This window comes from Anser anser (assembly GCF_964211835.1).
Source record: "Anser anser genome assembly, chromosome: 2".
Lineage (NCBI taxonomy): Eukaryota > Metazoa > Chordata > Aves > Anseriformes > Anatidae > Anser > Anser anser.
Genome location: NC_139721.1, coordinates 40581338 through 40598226, shown reverse-complemented (window position 1 = coordinate 40598226; position 16889 = coordinate 40581338). Strand labels below are relative to the sequence as shown.

The following is a 16889-nucleotide window of genomic DNA, read 5'->3' as shown; positions in this document are numbered from 1 at the left end:
CCGTGAACTCTGTTCTCCTATTACACTAGTTTTGTGGATTTTTTTCCCCAGGTACAATACTATTTTATCTCATGATTTCTCTATTACTTCCTTCCTTTTTATCAATAACTTTCCTTCCTCACTTGTCCCATAACTTCATGATCACCATCTATGTACAAGGTGCACCGTTTGTTGCGGAGGTTTCATTCTGCAGCTTTATCTTCCCTAATTGTCTTTTGCCCAGTCTTCTGTCACAAGCTAGTTTCTGTTAGCTCTGGCTGGGATATCTTCCTGCTTATCTGTTATACAACTTCTTTTCTTAGCATTACATTTTCGTAGTATACAACTTTTTTTTTTTCCTAAGCATTTCTTACAACATTAGCTTTTACTTCAGCCCCAAAATGTGCCCCTATAGCTCACCTCTGGTGATTAAAAAGAACAGGTTACTCCAGCTTATGTATGGGAATGTCTACACCTATATACGTATATCTATATAAATTGTTAATTGTAACTAGTGAAAGCATCTCAATATTTCTTAGAAGTTCTGGTAGCCCTTTCTCAAAATAAAATAATAATAATAATAAAAAAATGCTTTTGAGTCTTATTTGTTGTATTGTATGGTGGTGCCTTGTGTTTAGTGCAGGCTGTCGTTTCCTTCAGCAGCATCCTGCTGTTCCGTGTTAGTCTGAGCAATGCTCTACGCAGCCGTGGCACTGTAGGAGCAGTAAAAATAATACCAGAGTTATAGACCAAGAGCTACAACCAATTTCCAAACCTTCGCAATGCTGAAGTAGTATGGCAATGGACTGATTATTATTAATTGTTCCTTCCCTGGATAATCTCTTCTAAAGAGATGCGAGGGCTATTTAATAATAGAACATCCTGAACTGGAAGGGACCTACAAGGATCATTGAGTCCAAACACTTTCTGCTGATGTTGTCTGTGGGAGTAATCACTAATGTATTATATGTTATTTAACAAAATCAGACAAGTTGGAGAGGCATGGCTCTTCTGTAAGTAGGAGAGAGGTTTCTTTTAGTGGTGGCTTTTAAAGCTAATAAAATCTTCATTGCCACTGAAGCTACTTTTAAACAGTATTTTTAACAGTACTTTTATACACCTACTTTTAAAATTAATTTTTAGAATTGCTTTTTTTAAATTTAGCTATATATGTTTTTTTCTCTTTTACTGAGGTAATTGAAAGATTTGCATGTCTAGGTCCTTTATTAACTCCAAAATAATATTTGGATTCACAGTCTGCCTGTTTCAAGGACTAAGCATTCAATGTGAGCAGATTCTGTCTGAACCTCCACTCCTAATCTATTCAACTCTATCTGCAGTTATTCCGCAACCTGTTACTGTTTCATACTGTTGTGTTGGTTTCTTTTAAACTTGAAGATAGCTGGTGAATTAGATTTTGTACTGTTCTCCCGATCATTGCTCTTTCTTTCAAAGCCCTGGTACCCTTGAGCTACCGCTTTACTGTTTTTTACTTCGGTAAACAGATGCGCTCTGCAAACATTTCCTGATAGTTAAGTGCCTTGGCAGAACTCAGACTTGAAACTGAAATGAAAATCTGTAGTTGTTCAATCTCTGCTATTTTTCTAACATAGTTTTCAGTTTCAGTTTCAAAAAGTATCTTACCTCCTCTTATTTCATATTTCCTCTGGTTACATCAGTGGATACGAGCTATGGTCCACCTTTTGAAGCTGCTAAGTAACAAATGCTTTCTGTTAATGCCAAATTCGTATTTTACCTGGAAAATGTTGTTACCCTTTTACAGTAAACAGTACCACGAACACCTCCTCCTGTTTTAGATTTTTCTCTGACCTACACTTGTCATTCCCTTTTAGTGAAGATGTCTTGTTTCTAACATCCTTATTGGCACTGAAATGTATCCATCTTTGACTATCTCTTTATCTCAATGTTTTTAATTTACACCTTCTCCCATATACTTTGATTTTTTTTTTTTCTCAAAGGTTTTTAAATTCAGCCTTTGCTTTTGGAAAGATGCAGTTAAATTCTTGGCTTTTTTTTTTCTTGTTGTTGTTACTTTGTTTTAACGCTTCGTGTGACACTTTCCTGGCACAATACCCACCCTGAGTGCCAGGGAATATTAATGTCATCCATTGTCCTGTAAAATAAGAGTAATGGCCCTCATACATTGCAAAACACCATTTCATGCATGCTATGGATCAGTAATTTGAAATAAAGTAACCAAGCAATAACAACAGCAAAAAGCAACCCTCTTTATAAATTTATTACTACTGGAAGGGATGAAAATGAAACCTTTCTTTAACTGGTTTTCCGTCAAAGCAATGGCATATGAATATCGGGTGATGTTAATAATACTACTAATAATAAAGTACTCCAAACTTTGCAGTTAGGGAATTCTGTGGGTCAGTTATCAGATTTTTGTTGTACATGCATACAACAAAATTGAATTAGGGTCTATCAAATATGAGTATTGCCTGTGTAGATAACACTATACCATGTTATATCAGTGGGTTAAAAATCGTAAGCAGTAAAGATACTTACACTTTAAAGTTATTCCAAAATAGAAAGCGATTGCAAAATAAATAAGAAAATGTACAATGACAGGCAAAAAAGCTTATGCTCAAGATAGAAAAAGTACTACTAAATATACTAAAAGCAGTTCACACTTGTAAGACAAAATTAGACAAAATAGTAGAAATAGGGCACGTCAGCTCTAGCTTGCGAACAGTTATAAGCCAGTGAAGAATTTAAGCAATTTTCTTTGATGATAAAAGATTGCAACTGTTTGTCAAAATAGATTTTGCATTATTTTCACAAAAAATATCCTGCTGGCAATAGTGTTTATTATGACACGTGAATCTCAAAACGTGTCTTGCCTTTAAATGTGTGGACCCCTAAGCAGTCCTTGGCGTTGGAGTTGCACATAACTGATGAAGTGGTCGGGGACAACGTTGCATACAGGAATTAGGGTGACAGGAGTCATGCTTGTGGTGTTTTCTCCTGAATTTTGTTGTCGAGTGGAATTGAATGAAGTTGCTGCACTGGAATATCTTGGTAATATTCAGTGCTTGCTTCAATGCATAGGTAACAAGGAGGGGATAAAGGGATAGATCCTAAGGTAGGGCGTGCACTATGAATTTGCCATATCCTGCAGTGTCAGTCTTCAGTACTTTGGCTCTAAATTTCCTATTGGCTGGAGGATTCAAACAGACTTTACTGATGGCCTAAGAAATGCTGTGTCTTAGTATTCCACTTGACAAGTTCAGCAATTCCTTAAATAAAAGATGATAATTTAAGATTCTGGGCTAGTCCAATCCTAAATGGAAGAACTGCTTTGGCTCTTAAACTCAAAACATAGGTCCTTAGGGACCTGTTTGCTCGTCAGCTATCTCTGTAGACGGTGAGAACCTGTGGCTGCCAAACGTGTCAGTATCAGAAGTCCCTGGTGCTTCGTGTTGTGCTCTGCGCTTTGGTGCTGCTGGGCTGGGAGCTGGCCTCAGCTCAGCACCGCTGGGACTGATGGAGCAAGTGTTTTGTTCTGCCCATCCTGGGGAGTGCTCGTGGAGTCTGCTCAAGTGGGGATGAGGGGAAAGAAATTTATTTTTCTGCAGGGTGTTATGTGATGCTCATGTTTTTAGTGATGCCTTCAGTAACTGCCTCTCCAAGTCTCGTGTTGCTGCCCTCCATCTGGTCCCTCGTTGTCATCCCCACCACGAGCACTGGTACAAGGCACTAGCCTGGGGAACGTAGGCAGCCACAAAGCAGCACAGGAAAAATGGGGAGAAAGGGAGGACCATTGCTTCTCAGCCCAGCTGGACACTTCACCATGCAGCTGCAGCATCACTTGTGCCCCCGGGCTAGAAGGGACGATACAAGGTGTCCAAGTGAGCAGCAAAAGACAGGGAGCAAATGCTGAGGCCATTGCTACCACCCCAGGTCAAGCAAGGCATTTTGTGCCTGCTAAAGGAGGGTTTCGGTATCTATACCCATGAGTACACAAGGGCTGTGCTTCTGGAGGTGGCAGGCAGCTAAAACCAGATAAAACCTAGAAGGAGCAAAGAGCTCCCACTCTCTCCAGCTGGGCGTTTTAAATAGTCTTCTTGACAGTGTGCTGGTCTTTTTAGCCATGGACGTGATCACATTGCAATTAAATGCTGGAAACTTACGTATGTGAGGAGCAGAAAAGCAGTGGAAAGGCTTAGTGGTAGGTTTCACCTACCCATGTGTTAAAAGCAATTTTCAGGTTTCTGCCCTTTAAATTCTAATGTTCAAAACCCCAAGAATCAATTAGGTTAATAAATACTTTAACACCTCAGCTCTTTTAGGGTTGCTGAGGGACAAGAAGAGTTCACAACGTGCTTTGGTTTTCTGTGGTGTAGAGAAATTGCCAGCCAAGGGTTGGCAGAGATCACCACTATCTCTCTTAGTCTCCTCCAGTTGGCAGCCGCAGGGGATTGTGCTCCCAAAAAAGCTGCTGTAAAGCCACCTGCGGACATGTACAAAGAGCCAGACGGTCCTTGTAGTGGGGAAAACCAGTTCTCAATTTGACCCAAATGGGTACAGATCTGCCCGGTTTTGTGCTGGTCCAGAAATGGAAGTTTCTGAGTGTGCTGGTGAGGTCGCAACAATTTGGCATGTGTAAGACAGTGACTAGCTGATGACGTTGTCTCTGAAGTCACAGAATCTGATGATTTAAAATGTTAATGGCTTCACCTATGTCTTGGTTTGCAGTCTTTGATTAGGTAAAGAATTGCTGTTGACTTGTGAATGACATTTTGTGCGTGTTTTTCCTCTCGTTTATCTCCAGGTCCGTATTCACACTGCTAGATTCTGTGCAAACCCAAGAGAAATCGAATTCCCCATTCAGTAGGCGATTAATACTTCTCCTGAGATGTTTCTGATGCAGGAGGCTTGCAGATGTTCTTATACAAGCCTTTAAAAGGACATTCAACGTGTGGCATTGCAAGAACAAATTCAGCAAACTTTAGGTAAGCAAATTGGCTTAATTTAATGAGCCAATTTTCATCAAACTAGATGGGGCCAGATCAAGTGCTTTGCCAAGAAACTTACTTTTATTGGTGCAGTATACTTCGGTACTTATTAAACTATCAGTTTTATGCAGTATTTTTGATGGAGAAGGAGCGGAGCTGTTGGAGTGGGGAGATTTCCCACCAAAAGAGGGCGTGATGGGGATGGCTCAGCTGAGCACAGCAGGGATTATTGTGAGCTGGTAATTCAGGTTTTCAAAGCAGAAGTTGATACAGTGCTCCACAACCAGTCCGTGGAGCTCCAAAATCGTCATCTGAAACTAAGCCCGAAGCAACATGAGCTATTTCACGTGCCCGCCTCACTGCTTTGTGTTTCAGCACAGATAAATCTTAATCCTCAAACAGGCTGGAATAGGAAATTGTCGCAAAACCAGAAAGCATCCTTGCACTTCTCTTCCCACAGTAACTTCTGGGGGTTCCTAACAGGGCAAACCATTCACCGTGTTAAATTCACATACATAAACCCTTTTGTGGGTAATGAATATTTTGGCATACTCAGAGTTGCTCCCTTGAAATCTGTGTGGAATAGGGGCTTTTGACATTTCTGGCCAGAAAGTCAGTTCTCTGCATCCTGAAAGACTGAGCCTAGTGATATGGTTTAGTGGAGGACTTGTTAGTGTTAGGTCAGAGGTTGGACTCGGTGATCTTGGAGGTCTCTTCCAACCTAGGTGATTCTGTGAGAACCACAAACGTTAGTCATTTTTTTAATTAAAAGTGTGAGTACTCCAGCGAGAGATGCTTGCACCATCAGAAAGGATTTTTTTTTTTTTTTTCCCTCCTAGAAACTGCCTCCCCATCTCTCTTTCTCTACTGGGGGATGTGTGTGTGCTTCAGTCTGCTCTGTGTTCTCAGTGGGTCTTTGGAGGAGACCTTACTGACCACCTGCTTTGGATTTAGCCTGAAACAGCCTGTCAGGCAGCTTGCAGATAACATTGATTCCCACAGTATTTAACCAAATGACCTTAAAATGCCTAAATAAAGTGTGTGTGTGTCCTCTGCACCTCAAGCCCCTGAAGTACAGCATAAAGATTAGGATTTTTTGAGAGATCAGAAGACTTTTTTTAATATTTCTCTTGCTTATGTTACAGTAATTGATTAATTTGTCCTGCTGTCTCTGGGCATACAGCACTCCTGGAGCATAAAACACAGTTTACCAGACTATTTCATACCCTATTATGAAGGCAGGTCCCTTACAATTGCTTTTCTTGAGTAAGACATCCACAAGCCTTTTGTTTCACTGCCTGATTCCATTTCAATACATCACTTGTACCTTCATCAACCACCGTATGCTGACTATTTTCTTAGGTAGGGTAATAAGTCTTCCCTGAATGTGTGAAATAATCAGGCGAGCCATTATTAGATGTCACTGCTTCAGCCACTGAATAAAAGCTTTGTTAGCAAAGTGAAATAGAAATTAATTTTACTTTAAATATTAGCGTTTGGTTGTGAGGGCATCTGTTTGCCAAGTTATTTTATGTTTCTTCCTATACATGTTCCTTAGACTGTACCATTGTTTCCTGGTTTCTGAAGCTGAAAGAATATTGTTTTTATCAGTCGCATGGTTTTTGTTAAAAGGGAACCTTGATTCGGTCCTCTTAAAATTAGAAGCATATTTTGATACTATTTGGTTATTTTTTATGTTAAACAACCCGGAAAAGAGAAATTTCTAAAAGAAATTTCTTAAAAGGTTCTGGACATTTCCAAACAAATATAACAACACTAACTAGTTGTCTTTAAATTATCTCATTGTGTTTTATTTTCTCTTCTATTTCTTTTACTGCATCACCCCCTAATATATCCCAATAAAGGCATTTCAATCACCATAATCATAAAGCACTCAATTTATTAAAGCACATCCATATTCATGCAATCTATCCTAAAGAACAGCCAGCAGCTTACATTCCTGTGAATCATCTTTACTTTCACTGACGGATCAGAGGGAAGCTGTTAGCAGTCAGTAAGGACTGAGCTGCAGTGCTGAGTCCTGCTGGGTGGTGGGAGAAGGAGCTTAATCTGTGTGAGGTGGACAAGAAACACTTTGACTATCAATACTGGGAACATGTAAGAAAATGTGTTGCTTGTGTCAGGGAGTTCAGAGGTTATTCTTCTTCCAAATGAACGTCAGAATGTCCCAAGACATGATGATAGCAGCCTTTTGAAATGTTGTCTCTTTGCTAAACAGAAGGAAAGCTGTTTGAGAGCGATGCAAATGTGACAACCTGCTTATTAGCAGGTGTGTCACCTGCTCCTAACAAGTTACCTGGGTGTAGAGCAAACAGCATCCCTAATGGTCAGCTTCACCTACAGACATTAAAAGAAAACATCCAATTAACTCTCACCCAGCAGAGTTAAGGTACATTTTGTTTCAGCAAAGATGCCAATAGAAAACCAAAGTAATGCTTTCTATTCCCAAGAAGCCAGGTTGGCAACTCTCTGGTACTCTCCTTCCTCAGGAACTCCAAAGACCTAGTCCTCAAGAGAAAAAAAAAATAAAAAAATATGTCAGCCAAGATTTTATTAACTTAGGGGAGAAAAACAACTTCCAAATTCCTCAACACAGACCATGTTTTACCAGCTGTGCTGAAAAAATGATCTGGGGAATGCCAGTTAGTGGCACTGCTGAAGAGGCCATCTCACCCTATAATGAAGACAGGTAATTTCCCAGGTAAACCTATCCTAAGTAATTTTTTACTTCATTTTTCAAACTTCTAAGCTGTCTTCGTACTTCATGTGCAGGTTTTCTCTCTGTTGTGGCAATCACATTTTAGTTCTCAAAACCAGAGGCATATTTTCCCCTCTTCTTTGAGACCTGTTTAAACTATTTGGATGTTATTAAGCTAAGTATCATTTATAAGGATAATTCAAGCAACAGGAGACAGAATGGAAAAATAGAATAGTTGAGAGTATTTGCAGACTTTAAGAAATATATCTTGCTTTAGCATTTAATAATAAAGTTATGTTTTTATCTTTAAAAAAATCCCCTGGAAGAGGATTTTTATTGCCAATATAAAAAGATCTAGGCCATAGCTACTTCACTTTCTTGAATAACAACTAGAAGTCCACACACACCTGTAGCATTAAAGCTCCCAGGTTAGCAAGTGAGAAGATCTGGCACCTTGATTATGGCTGATGCGTGTGGGCAGGGAGCACTGCAGTCTGTGCCCTGTTCTTTGTAGACCTGTGGCATCCCCAGTGAGGCCAAGGACTCTTGTATTTGTAGACCCAAGGCTACGAGTTTCAGACCAGGTTTTCAGAAAGGAAAGCTGTGATTTCAGGCATTTTCTTCCCTCTAAGTGTTGGGCCCTCTGCCTATGTCTCAGGCTATGCTCATAGTATGGAAATGTTTGGATGCTTGATGTGCCTCAAATCCTGATGTTTAACTGTTAATATCACACTCCTGATGCTTTTACACCTTCATTTAGCTTCCTCAAGAACCTGCACCACATGCTAAACTCCCAACTCCTCCTCCTGTCTGGGGAAGTGGAGGCAAAAAGGAAGAAGAGATCCGGGAAATCTTGCCTCCACTCGTGCACTCACAGAAATTGAGCTGATTTGGGAACCTGGAGCCTACTTTTCATCCAACTTTCTTGTCCTGAGGGTAATCCAAAGCTAGTCTTCCCTTTGAGAAGACAAGTGTGTCCACTCCAGTCACCTCAGCCCTTGATGGTAGAAATTCACCCCAGGCCACGCGGTCAGAGTGGAAGTGCAGCGGATGGTCCTTTGCCATGGAAATGACCGATCAATGCGATTTTCAAGACATATTTTGACTGCAAGCAAGTGTGCTGAAGTGTTACATCGTCTGTGAATTTGGCTTTTCTGCACTGTGGGTTAATGAGTAATCCACTGTGTACCTTTATCTTACAGAGTTTTGTGTTAAATTGTTGGTTGCACCAGAAGGAATGGAACTTTTTATACTAATTAATAGTGATAATTTTTGTTTAATATGGCAGCTGAGATCAAGGAAACAAACTGTTCTAAAGTGAATTAAATTGGAGGGCTGAGTTATCTAACAGATTCCTGTTGTCAAAATGCGGAGATCCTGCCCCCTTTCCCAACCCTTCTTCCCCTTGCCCAGGGACAGGCTCACCTTCAGCCCTCCCAGTTCCCACACGTGTGGGATCCCTCACTGAGCTGATCAAATTTGCTAACCCAGCAGGTTAAAGGGAACAGCTTCTGTGGGGTTAATGGCTGGCCTTATGTAATTTCACGCTTAAACAAAGTGATTGTGCAAGCACTGGGACACGTGAGCCGCAGGCACGACACGGCATCTGCTCACAGATGATCATTTGCGATTGCTTCCCCTCTCTTCAATTATTAACATTTGGGCCAAGAGCCCTCCTGTTTAAGCCTGGGTTACCACAAACAAAATTGATGAGTCAAGACTCCGCAACAGCTCATATCCTCTGTGGCTCACCAAAGAGACCTCTAACACCAAAAGACTCCAGTTGCATGACATGAGGTTCAATTCCAATTTTCCCATCTAATTGTTTGACTTCTTACCAACAATAGTCTGGGAAGAAAAAAAAAAAAAAGGCAAGAAACCAATCTTATGAGCATTGCTTCCTGTTTTCTGAAGCTGACTCCAGAACAACAGTTTGTGTAATGATGATGAACTGTTAAATATAATTAGGTCTTTTTCCCTATGGATTTTGTAATAAAAATTGTAAACAATATTTTGCAAATAAAGCTGCAGGCCTACAGGCTGTCACTCCCAGATGGCATGAATTAGCGGAGGAAGATTTGTTGTGCTTCCTTTCCCCGGCAATCCACCCCTCCCCTGGTTCTGGATGTGCTAGCCCTGGACAGGGATGACTCAGCTGCTGGTTAATCACCTGCTGAAGTGCTAAAAGTGATAGCTTGGCTCCCTTTCCTTAACAGTGAGCTGTCGAGGCAGACCAGCAAGAAAACGCTTTCCTGCAGCTGGTAGAATTTTCCTGCCTTCACATCTAGATTCACTGCAATTAGAGGTTGGTGCCTTCATCTGCACAGATTTTACTGTGATTCAAGGGTCCCTGTTGAGATGTTGTTTAATAAAAGCTTCCTGGTGCACAAACTGCTTGTTCATGATAAAGATGACTTTTTACAAGCATCTCTGTAAAGCTTTCATTAGCAGAAGAGCAATTGACATGAACAGCTCACCCACAGTGTAACTGGAGAAATACGGGGCAAGGATGTTTCACTGTTTTACGTCTGACAACACGGAAAGTAGGAGAGGATTTCCAACCAGAGAGACTGTCCCCCAAGAGAGATCAGATCTGGAAGCACATTCCAAAATCTTGCAATTTCAAATTACTGCTTTCTGGATTGATGACGGTAGGGAAAGAGAGGGGAAAAGCTACAAATCACATGGGAAACTTTACCAGCCCCTACATCCCCAAGGGACCATATGTGTCCAACAGCTGCTAGGGAGAAAAACAGGGAGAAACTATGGTCGTGTTTTGACAGGTCTCAACGTCTTTTACAAAGCAATTGGGACAGCGTGAGAGATACTAAACAAGCCCAGTTTACCACAGTCAGTTTTAACGAATGCGATCCAAGGTCCTCATGGACTATTTCTTTCGGTGTCGGTACCTCCTTCCCCTAAATATTAGAAGGAACGCAGTGTGTGAGCCAGCTGCCTGCTCTCAGCGCTAGTAACACCAGCCACCCCTGCTGACAAGCAAGCAAATATTGTGAGAAGATCATCTCCAAGTCTCTGCTGTGAACCTTGGCAAGAGCCAGCGTGTGCTTTGTGTTCTCCACCTGCTGCGGTGCAGATTTGTACTGCTTAACCTAACCAGCAACAGTTCCTCGAGTGGCTGAAGTTTGAGGAAAATGCAGTCACAGTTACCTTAGCTGCCCACCATCTAAAGGACAGAACCTATTAAGTGCAAAGAAAAAAAATCGAAGCTTTATTTACAATGGCAAATATTTTGCTGGATGTATTTTACTTTGGACTCTGCTGTATGACTGAATATATTTGGGAGAATTGGCTCCATCCTCAAGAGAAGAGCATCTTCAGCTCTCCTCCCTCCCATGGGGATGGCAGCAGCAGTACTATGGCCCCTCTTCAGCCGGTTGACCAGATCACCCATTCCCAACAGATATTTCCCATCCTCTTTGTCAGGGTCCTCCTAGCCAAAATTCTCCTGCAAGCCCATGGTTGCACAACGCTGAGTAAATTTCAGTCCTGGAGGGCAGAGAAAACAGTGCCAAAAAGCATTATTCAAAGTTACAGGTCTGTGTAACTTCTCATTGCAGCGATGCCGTCGTAGAAAAAGTTCATCTCTTGGCAGGGTCAAGCTAAATGAACACGTGTAATTCCTGTTCTCTATTCTTGTTTTTGGAACAAGTCTGATTGTTATTAACATTTTTGTGTAGGAAGGTCCAAGGACATGGCAGAATCCCAAAGCCAGGTTTGCTCGTATAATCGTGCTTGCTGTCTCTCAGCAAGTTTTCAAATTAGTCGTGTGATAAGTATGTTGTTTGAGAAACAGATCTCAGATTTATTCAAAGACATTCTTTCACATATTTTTCCATGAACATCCCACATCTTTAATATTATGGTATATTTAATATATTCCATATATTTAATTGTCTGGTATAGTAAATGTTGGACTTGATACTATTTAGGGTTCTTACCTGCAGAGGTAACATTCCAAAACATCACCGCACACAAAATGCAGATATCCAAATATCTGCAGAAAAACAAAAGCAAGGGCACACATACATCTCTAAATAAGCGTCATGTAATACTGTATACTCCAACCTCAGCGGAATGCCACTGCTAAGCTGTGTTCTTTGATGGATGACAGCACATGCAAACCTTAAGAGCCAAACAAACGTTATCAACATTGTACTGACTTTTTTTTTTTTGGGGGGGTCTTTCTCAATTCATTTTCAAACCATCAGCCATGAGTGCTGGAAGTCTTCATACCAGTGAAGCTATTTACCATTCTTTTGACTTCATCTTAAAATTAAGCACAATGTATGTGTATGTAGGTTTACAGGTATTTTTTTCTTATGATTTATTTTTTTAAGAGTGGTCTTATTCCTTAAAGGATTATACTCCACTTACAATCAATCTATTTTGCTAATCTTCTTTAAAATATCCAAGATAACAGCAATCAATTTATAGCAATTCTTTTCTCTACGCAGACAAAATACAAAGGTTCTTAATATTTTCAGCCAAGTTTCCTTATATATTCCAACTTGGGAGTGGCAATAGGATGAGAGCCAAGGAATTTCCAGAAATCTTGAAATGCTAGTAAGTCATTACTGACGTGGTGCCATGAACATTTAGTTGAAAAAAGTTAGATGTAGGATAATTCTGATCCTGATTAGCACTTACTATCAATGCACCCCACCAGAAGTCAAAGCGTGCTTTCACAATGGGGAAAGAAGAAAGGTAGCTACTTCCATAACTACAGAATAAACTTAGTGTTTCAGCATTTTCTGACCACACATAGTCTAATGCTGCAAGACAGCATTTTAGCTGCTGCTTTTTCTGACTCTTCATCACTACAAGTTATTATTGATTTAAGTTACATTTGTTTTATAATTTAATCATTTATTGGTGTGAAAATGTTATTTGAAAATAGTTGTAGGTATATAAGATCTGGAGAGTAGTCCCGTGGCAGAGGATATCTTCCAAAGCAGATTTCAGGGAAGAAAGTGGTATGAAGCCATAACGAATGCAGAACTTCCTAAGTCCGTCACCTCAGACGCTCTAATGGTTCACACTTAGGAGCGTGAGCACAGACATTGTAGATTTCTTCAGCGTGTTTTCCAACTCATACTTGGTTTGTAGAGGCCTGATTTGTTGTTCTATAAAATCACCTCCAAAATCCTCGGCCAAGGAATGATCTCTCTCCTAGCTTTTCCCCTAGATCCATGGCTATCTTCAGTGCTCCTTTTTGTTATTAAGAGAACGCTATTAAAAGGAAAGAAAATATATAGATCCATATAACTCAGGTGGATAACATGTATGGATATTCATGGTAGGGCTCTGTGATTTTATCTTCCATAGTATGATAAAATGCAGTAAGACGAACAGTACATGTACAAGAAAATACAGAACAGGCCTCCACAGCAGAAATAACACAGCACTTTCTTTGGATTTGAAAATCCATTATTTCTGTGTGGCATTATTCTAAAAATAAATAAATAAATAACTAAATAAATAGCAAAAAGGCTAGCCGTGTGGCTGAGTTAATATATGATTATGCGAATATGAAAGATGTGAATATATCAGTGCCTCCTTAAAACGGGTTCCTAGCAGTCAGGGTGCTACCCCACAAAATGCCTGCTGTTTTTAATGAGCACAGAGACTACTTATCCAGGAAGGAAAGCATTGCATAGATAAGTCGCCACGACCTCAGATGTAAAGCACTAGCCTGCTAGGGAATAGCAAATTGCAAAGACTTGTTTAAAAGACTTTGAATAAAACCAAGCAACAGCTCTCCCAAATCCTCTTAAGCTAGTTGTTCAAGGCCTAGAGGAAGATGATTTTGTTTTGGCCTACAATTGCCTGTGACTACCCAACTATATCACTGTTTTTGTCCACTGGTCTACAGTGACATCACTTGTGGAATTCTTGTGGAATTGGTGGCAGTTCTTGTAAGGGCATCATAGAATCATTAAGGTTGGAAAAGATCTCCAAGATCATCTGGTCCAACCATCACCCTACTACCACTGTCACCCACTAATCCATGTCCCTTAGCTCAGAAGCAAGGTTGGAGACAAATTTCAGCCCATTACTGCAGGTTATGGTCACTTCCACAAGCCAGCTCTGCCTGCTTCAAGTATTCCCTTCATATTTCCACTTGCATTACCCTCCACAAGTATGACACTGTACTGCAATACTTGTATTACATTCCCACTTTGTATTACAGAGCAGGGTACTCACGTGGTGACTGTTTCTCATTTTCCACAGGCCCAGAGATGTAAGTCATACTGAAAAATATGGAAGCTCACCATTTTTAGTCAGCTATCATAATTTTGTCCTCTTGCATTCAAACAAGTTTATGCTCTCAGTTGCTTGAGAAGCAATTTACATTGACATCTACAGGTCAAAGACACTTGAGGATGAATTAGCCCTAAAGCACATTATACAGTCTAGTTTTTGTCATGAGTAGCAGTTGCTATTCTTGTCACTATAGAGTCACATGAATTGTCTATGGCAGATGTAACGTTAGCCTTAAATTCAGGTGAAACTATATTTACGTATATGTAGAGCAAATCCTTAACTATACAGTGTAATCTATACCAAAGAAATATAGTTACAGCTTAGGAAAACTTCGGGCTCAGAAATAGTGTTACCTCAAGCTCATTACATATTTTACTTTTTTGTGAGCATGTGTGTGTAAGATTAACTTGGTATTAATTTTTAGGAAGCTGTAACACAGGAGATTTCAACTACATACCTTGTCATTTTACTGTCATCCGCTGTTGCAGACTGACTTGATGCCAGAGCAGGGAGACTGTGTACTTCCTGAAGGAAAGACTTCAGGCAAGCACCTCACCTGGCTCTTCTGCTGGGATTTGTTCCTTCTGAGATTTGTTCCTTACACAACCTTTACCCACATGATTCCTTAGAACTGACAGCTCTTTCTTGAACTGTTAAAGGCTTCCCAAAACACAGGTATGCTGTTTTGCAGTAACTGTATCATGTCTGGAGCCAGATTTAAAATTTAGTTAACCATACGTGGTGCATTGTATGAATTGTATGAATTTGCCTCAAGGACAACCATCAACATACCAGAAATACGCAGACAGATCAATAAGTAATTCAAAGTGTATTTTTTTAAATTAATATAGAGAAGCCCATGACACCTGCTCTCCATTTATGGATGATGCTCATCGAAGCTTTCACATAAAACAGATGCCTCAACTATCACATCTCTGTGTTAGTCTCTCAGCAAGCTTCTTTTATACGGACACAACGCAGATGATGCAGACTCCCCCGTGGGGCTGCACCATCACCAAGGTTTCATAGCCCATATCATGGCACTGAGGTTTACAATGCCAACAAACAAGACTTATTCTGCAAAATCTTCATTGTTGCTGTTGCCTGCACCTGCTGACAGTGCCATTGCCGCTGCTCCTTTCCTGCCTTGCAGTCCACGTAGCTGTCTTCAGATGATCAACTGCCAAAAGTTACCAGAAAAGAGGTGTCTACTCAGTTCCTTCCTAAAATGAGATCATGATGAAGACCAGCTACCAAATAGACGTGTGCTGCTCTGGAATATGATTACCAAGTTCATAAAATTATATCTCAGCTGCTAGATTTCTGCTTTCCTCCTCAGTCTCATTCAGAGGATCAAGTCAGTGCCAAGAAAAATCATATTCTCCATGCTTTGAATTAAGGAATAATAAGACATCTGCTACCACAAGAATATGAGCTCATATGGAAAAGAAACACAGCAGGCAACAAAACACCATGCCCTGGATTGTCTTTAAATCACTGTATCGATGACTGTCAAGCCAACCTTGCCATCCTAGTCAACTTTGGGACCCAGTTATTGTGTTAGGGACTATTTAGTGTTCCAAGCAACGGTCATGAAACCAGTTATTCTGGTAGGAGCTGCCTGATGTGAAAGCAACTCTGCACTGTTGTCAGCCATGGTGCTGTCACAACTGAGATACTCTTTTGTGTTCTACCTTCTTGTCTGGGTCTCAGATCCTTCTTTGAGGAGTTTTCTTGCTGGGTGCAGGAGGAAAGAGTACTTCTGGGCATCAGGAAAGTAATCAGAACCACTGTCATTGTGGAAGTCAGCCGTCTGTGATCCTGAGAAGTTCGCATGGTAGCAAAAGATCTCCACACTTGCCTCATATCTCCTCCTGAATCCAAGGGAGGCATTTCTGTTTCTTAACTTCCAGGGCATATCTCTGCACATCTGTCATTCAGTGGCAGTTGATGTGCTTAGTATTTACGGGAGATCAAACCATCAGCAGGATACGGTATTATCTTCCAGTCACAAAGTAATCATCACACATGCTAGTACTCGTAATTCAGAAGACAAAGATCCTGTGTGATTTTGCAATATAGCTCTGTTTACTTCTTGCTACTATTCAAGCCTACGATGGGGATTGTCTCTTTCCAGAAAGACAGCACACACACAAGCTGTAGCCACCTGGATCACTATCACACAACATTCATCTCTTCCAGTTGCACAGGTAGATAATAGGGCCATTATGTTCTACTCCAGGACAAGCAGGGACAAGATCTTTCTTTTATGTCATCAAGCAGACTGAACTGATGAATCAGATCCCCTTTTCTAAAATGCAGACCTGGACTATGGTATGCCTTGAGAAGCAATTTACACCTACATCTACAGATCAAAGACTTTCTCAGTTTATTTTCTCTCAGGAACAATACTGCCTGAAGAAATTGCTTGTTAAAGAGACCAACAAGATGAAAAACACAAAAACACATTTTTTTCTAGACACTTAAATCTTAATTGCTATCATGCAGCTGAAATAGTTTCAGTTTCTGGACATGAATCTTGCTTCATTTGACCAATAACGTTTTACCACTGCCTCAGCTTCATTCTAGATGGCTCTTCCCTGCAGAATTTTTGAAGACCTGTATCAGACTCTTCTTAGTGGTATCCAGTAAAAGGACAATAAACAATGGGCACAAACTGGAAAAAAAATCCATACAAGTATGATTTAATTTAAAAAGTGAGCATGGTCAAACACTGGAACAGATTGCCTGGAGAGGTTGTAAAACCTCCAGCCTTGGATATACTCAAAACCTGGCAGTACTGAACAACCTGCTCCAGTCAGCCTTGCTCGGAGTAGAGGTCCCTTCCAAGCCCAATGATTCTCTGAAGCAATAAAAGATTTATGGAGATACACTTCTCATGCACATTACTAGGAAAG

At 40.5% G+C, this 16889-nt stretch overlaps 1 long non-coding RNA gene across 1 annotated transcript; it reads left to right on the top strand.

Annotated features, from left to right (window-relative positions):
• The first annotated feature begins 518 nt into the window (after nucleotides 1–518).
• On the top strand, nucleotides 519–13190 carry LOC310894754. Its single transcript, XR_014580141.1, has 3 exons — nucleotides 519–4964; nucleotides 7478–7689; nucleotides 8447–13190. It is a non-coding gene; the product is annotated as an uncharacterized lncRNA (long non-coding RNA).
• Nucleotides 13191–16889: the final 3699 nt, after the last annotated feature.